We start from the raw sequence: 6000 nt of genomic DNA on the forward strand, positions 1-6000 counted from the left end.
GGGAGGAGGGTAGGAAGGATCAAAAGGGGAGGACAAAAGGAAGGATCGATAAAAGGGAGAGAGGGAGGATGGAAGGAAGGATGGAATGATGAAAAAAGAGAGGGAGGAGGAGAGGAAAGAAGGACGGATTGAAAAAGGGAGGGCATTAAGAAGGAAGGTAAGACTGAAAAAGGGAGGATGGAAGGAAGATTGAAACAAAAATGCGAAGGAGGGAGGAAGGAAGGCTGGAAGGAAGGAAGAAGAATTGAAAAAGTGAGGGAGAGACGAAGGAGGAAAGGAAGGAAGGAGGGAAGGAAGGATCAAAAAGGGAGGGAAGAAGGAAAGAAGGTTCATAAAAGGGAGGGAGGAAGGAAGCTACAAAGGAAGGAAGAATCCAAAAGGTGAGGAGGGAGGAAGAAAGGAATGAAGGAAGGAAATAAGGAATGGATGATCAAAAAAGGGAGGGCGGAAGGAAGGAAGCAAGGAAGGAGTGAAAAAAATGATGGAGGAAGGAATGATGTATCAGATATGAAAGGAGGGAAGGAAGGATTGCAAAAGTGAGAGAGGACCGAAGCACGGAAGGACGGATGGAAGGATCGGAAAAGGGAGGGATGTAGGTATGAAGGATCGGAAAGTTGGAGGAAGGAAAGAATCAAAGAAGTAATGAGGGAGGGAAGGAAGGGAGAATCGAAAAAGGCAGGATGGAAGGAAGAATCAAAAAAGAAAGGGAGATATGAAGGATGGAAGAAGGAAGGATCAAAAATGGAGTGAGGAACTAAGTAAGTGTTGAAAAATGGAGGAAGGAAGAAAGGAGGGAAGGGAGAATCAAAAAGGGGAATGGCAGGAAGGATGGAAGGAATGAAGGACCGAAAAGGGAGGAAGGAAGTATCGAGAAAGGGGGAGGAGGGAAGAAGGTAGGAAGGGAGGTTCGACAAGGGAGGGAAGAAACTTGGAAGGAAAGAAAGATTGAAAAACGTATTTAGGTAGGAAGGGAAGAAGGATTGAAAAATGTAATTAGGTAGGAAGGAAAGGAGTAAGGAAGGAAGGAAGGATCGAAAACGAGTGAGAATGGAAGGTGGGAAAGAAGGAGGGATGGATCGAAAAATACAGGGCGGAAGGAAGGAACAAAGGATCGAACAAGGGAGGGAACAAAGAAGGAGGAATGGAAAGAGGTAGTGGAGAAAGGAGTAAAGATCAGAAATGGGAGGGAAGAAAGAAGGAAGGATCAGAAAAGTGTAGGGTGGAAGGATAACAGAATGGAATGAAGGATGGAAAAAAATCAAAAAAAGGAGGTTGGAAGTAAGGAAGGAAGGAAGGATCGAAAAGGTAGGGAGTGTGGAAAGAAGGATCGAAAAGTGTGGGCAGGAAGTATAAAAGAATGGAATGAAGGATGGAATAAAAAATCAAACAAGGGGGGTTGGAAGGAAGGAATTAAGAAGGATCGAAAAGAGAGGGAGGGAGGAAGGATCAGAACGGAGAGTAAGAAAGGAAGGAAGGCACAATTGATAAAGGAAGGGAGGAAGGACGGAAGGAAGGAAGAAAGGAAGGAAAGAATAACGGATCGAAAAAGGGAGGGAACAATGAATGAAGTAAGGGAGGAAGAATCAAAAATGGAAGAGCCAAAGGAAGGAAGGAAGGATCGAAAAAGGGTGAGAGAAAGAAAGGAAGGAAGGAGGAAAAGAAGGATCGAAAAAGGGAGGGTGGAAGGATAGATGAATCGAGAAAGACAGGGAGAAAGGAAGGAAGTTTCATAAAAGGGAGGGAATGAGGATGGAAGGAACGAATGAAGGAAGGAACAAAAAAGGGAGGGAGGGAGGAAGGAAGGAAAGAAGAATCGAAAAGGGCCTGAGGACGGAAGGAAGGATAGAAAAGGGAATGAGGGAGGAAGGAAATATGGTTCGTAAAAGGGAGGGAGGGAGGAAGGATGCAAGGAAGGTTCGATAAAAGAGTTGGAAGAAGGAAGGATGGAAGGATCGAAAAAAGAGTTGTAGGAAGGAAGGATGGAAGAAAGGAAGGATCAAAAATGGAGGGAGGAAGAAAGGAGGGAAGGGAAAATCAAAAACGGTAATGGGAGGAAGGAAGGAAAGAATGAAGGACCGAAATGGGAGGCAGGAAGGAAGTATCGAAAAAGAAGGAAGGGAAGAAGTAAGAAAGGAAGGATCGACACGGGAGGAAAGAAAGTAGGAAGACGGAAGGATTGAAAAAGGAAGCAAGGAAGGAATGAAGGAAGGATTGAAAAAGGTAGTTTTGTCAGAAGGAAGTAAGTAAGGAAGGAATGAAAATGGAGTGAGAATGGATGGTCTGGAGGAAGGAAGGTCCGATCGAAAAAGAGAGGGCGGGAAGGAAGGAACAAAGGATCGAACAAGGGAGGGAACAAAGAAGGAGGAATGGAAAGAGAGAATGACGAAAGAAGAAAATATCAGAAAAGGGAGAGAGGAAGGAAGGAATGACCAGAAAAGGGAGGGAGCACTGAAGTATGGACCGAAGCGTTGGGGACAAAGGAAAAATAACGGAATGAAGGATGGAATAAAGTACTCAAAAAGGGAGGTTGGAAAGAAGGAAGTAAGGAAGAATCAAAAAAGGGAGTGAAAGAGGGCAAGTAAGGATCAGAATGGGGTGGGAAGAACCGAAGGAAGGAAAGCACAATCGATAAAGGGAGGGAGGAAGGACGGAAGAAACAAAGGAACGATCGAAAAAATGAGGAGGGGTGGAAGGAAGTACTAGACAATCAAAAAAAAGGGAGGGAACAAGGAATTAAGTAAGGGATGGAACAAGGAATTAAGTAAGGAAGGAAGGATCGAAAATCAGAGGTTCAAAGGAAGGAAGGACGGATCAAAATAGTGTGGGAGAAAGGAAGGAAGGAAGGAGGGAGGGAAAGAAAGATCAAAAAAGGTTGGGAGGAAGGAAGAATGAATTGTGAAAGGGAGGGAGGGAGAAAGAAAGGATGGTTCATTAAAGGGAGGGAATGAGGATGTAAGGAACGCATTAAGGAAGGAACGAAAAAGGGAAGGAGGGAGGAAGGAAGAATCAAAAAAGGGACTGAGGACGGAAGGAAGAATGGAAAAGTGTAGGGGAGGAGTGTAGGAAGGACCGAAAGGGGAAGAGTGGAAGCAAGGATCGACAAAGAGAGGGCGGGAGGACGGAAGAAAGGATGGAATGGTGAAAAAAGGAAGGAGGATGGGAGGAATGATGGACGGATTAGAAAAGGGAGGGAGAAAGGAAGGAAGAAAGAACCAAACAAAAATGGGAGAAAGGAAGGAAGGAATGATGGAAGGATGAAAAGGAGGGAGGGAGGAAGGAAACAAGGTTCGTAAAAGGGAGGGAGGATGGAAGAAGGGAGGAAGGAGAATCAAAAAGGGGGTTGGGAGGAAGGAAGGAAGGAAGGAATGAAAGTCCCATATAAGAAGGAAGGAAGTATCGAAAATGGAGTGCGAATGTAATGTTGAAAGGAAGGATAGATCGAAAAAAGAAGGCAGATAGAAGAAACAAAGGATCAACAAGGGAGGGAACTAAGAAGGAGGAATGCAAAGAAGTAATAGCGAAGGAAGTAGAGATTGGAAATGGCAGTGAGGAAGGAAGGAAGGATCGAAAAGTGTGGGAGGGAGGACAAAAATGGAATGAAGGATGAAATGACGTATCGAAAAAGTGAGGTTGGAAGTAAGGAAGTAAGGAAGGATCGAAAAGGGAGGGAGGTAGGAAGTAACGGGAAAGTTTAGGAGGAAGGAAGGAATGAAGGAAGGAAGTATCAGAAAGGGAGGGATGAAGGAATGGAATGAGAGAAGGAACGGAGAATCAGAAAAGGGAATCAGGGAGGAAGGAAGGAAAGATGGATGGAATAGGTAAAAACAATGACTGCAGCTGCTGGCAACCAGATTCTGGATTCGAGTGGTACTGGAAAAGTACAGCAGTTCAGGCAGTATCCGAGGAGCAGGAAAATCGACGTTTCGGGCAAAAGCCCTTCATCAGGGTCCGAGGAAGGAAAGAAGGAAGGAAGGATCAGAAAGGGAGGGATGAAGGAATGAGGGAAGGAACGGAGAATCAGAAAAGGAAATCAGGGAGGAAGGATGGATGGAAGGAATGACAGATTAAAAAAGGGCGGGAGGAAGGAAGGAAAGACTTATTGCAATAGGCAGAGAGGAAAGAAGAAGGCAGGAAGACAGGAAGGAAAGATGGAAGGAAGAATCCAAAATGAGGGAGAGGAATGAAGGAAGGGAGAATCAAAATATGCAGGGAAGAAGGAAGGAATGATGAAGGAAGGGAGGAAGAAAGTAACGAAGTAAGGAAGGAAGAATCCAAAAAATGTAGGCTCAAGGAAGTAAGGATGGAACTAGTGAAAAAGGGAATGAGGTAGGAAGGATGAAAGGAACGAAGGAAGGATGGATCGAAAAATGGAGGGTGGAAGGAAGGAAGAACCGAAAAAGGCAGGGAAGAAAGTAGGGAGGAAGGAAAATGGCAGTGGGGAAGGAAGTAAGGATCAAAAAGGGGTGGGAAGAAGGAATGATCAGAAAGGGAGGGAAGGAGTAAGGAAGTTTTGAAAAGGTGAGAGGAAGGAACGAATGAAGGAAGGAAGGATCGAAAAAGGGGGAGAGGAAGGAACCAAGTAAGGAACGAAGGAAGGATTGAAAAAGGTAGCTAACTAGGAAGGAAGGAAGTATCTAAGGAAGGAATGATCGAAAGCGTAATGAGAATGGAAGGTGAGAAGGAAGGAATGAGGGATGGATCGAAAAAGATAGGGTGGAAGGAAGGAACAAAGGATCGAACAAGGGAGGGAACAAAGAAGGGGGAATGGAAAGAGAGAGTGACGAAAGAAGAAAAGATCGGAAAAATGAAGGTGGAAGGATCAGAAAAGGAAGGGAGCGCGGAAGGTAGGATCAAATAGTATGGGGAGAAAGGGAAAAAATAACGGAATGAAGGATGGTATATAGTATCGAAAAAGGGACGTTGGAAGGAAGTTAGGAAGGATCAAAAATGGACGGAGGGTGGGAGGAAGAAAGTAATGGGAAAGGTCAGGAATAAGGAAAGAAGGAAAAATAAAAAACGTGTCGGAGGAACAGAAGAAGGAAGGAAGGATTGAAAAAGGGAGGGTGGACGGAATGAAGGAAGGAATGGTGAATCAGTAAAGGGAATCAGGAAGGAAGGAAGGAAGGACAGGTCGGAAATCAGAGGGAGGGAGGGAGGAAGGAAGGATGTATCACAATAGGCAGGCAGGATGGAAGGAAGGAAAAATGGAAGGAAGAATTCAAAGTGGGATGGAGGAATGAAAGAAGGGAGAATCAAACAAAGACAGGGAGGAAGGAAGGTAGGAAGGAAGGAAGGAATGAAAGAAGGAAGGAAGGACCGTAAATGGGAGGGAGGAAGGAAGTAATGAGGGAAGGAAGAAACCTTTCCAAAAATGTAGGTGCAAGGAAGGAAGGATGGAAGTATCGAAAAAGGGAGAGAAGGATGAAGGAAGAAAGGAAAGAAGGAAGGATGGCACGAAAAAGTAAGGGAGGAAGGAAGAATCGAACAAGGGAGGGAGGGAGGAAAATGGTATTGGGGAAAGAAGTAAGGATCGAAAAAGGGAGGGAGGAAGGAAGGATGGTAAAGGGAAGGAAAGAGTCAGGAAGGCTCGAAACTGAGAGAGGAAGGAATGAAGGAAAGGATGAAGGAAGGAAGAAAGGAAGGAAGGAAGGAAAGAAGGAAGGATGGATGGATCGAAAAAAGGAGGAGATAGGAAGGAAGGCTTGAAAAGGGAGTGAAAAAGAAGTAAGGAGGGAACAACTGAAAAGGGAGGGCAGAAGGATGGAGTTAAGGAAGGAAGTAAGGCAGTAAGCTTTGATAAAGGCATGGAGAAAGGGAAGAATGAAGGAAGGAAGTAAGGATTGGAAAAAGATAGTTAGGATGGAAGGAAGGATCGAGAAAGTGATAGAGGGAGGAAGCAAAGATGGAAGGATCCAAAAATGGAGGGACGAAAGAAGGAAGGAAGGAAAGATTGAAAAAGGGAGAGATGAAGGAACGAAGTAAGGAATGAAGGAACGAAGT

This window comes from Hemiscyllium ocellatum, chromosome 38 (genome assembly GCF_020745735.1).
Source record: "Hemiscyllium ocellatum isolate sHemOce1 chromosome 38, sHemOce1.pat.X.cur, whole genome shotgun sequence".
In the NCBI taxonomy this organism is placed as follows: domain Eukaryota; kingdom Metazoa; phylum Chordata; class Chondrichthyes; order Orectolobiformes; family Hemiscylliidae; genus Hemiscyllium; species Hemiscyllium ocellatum.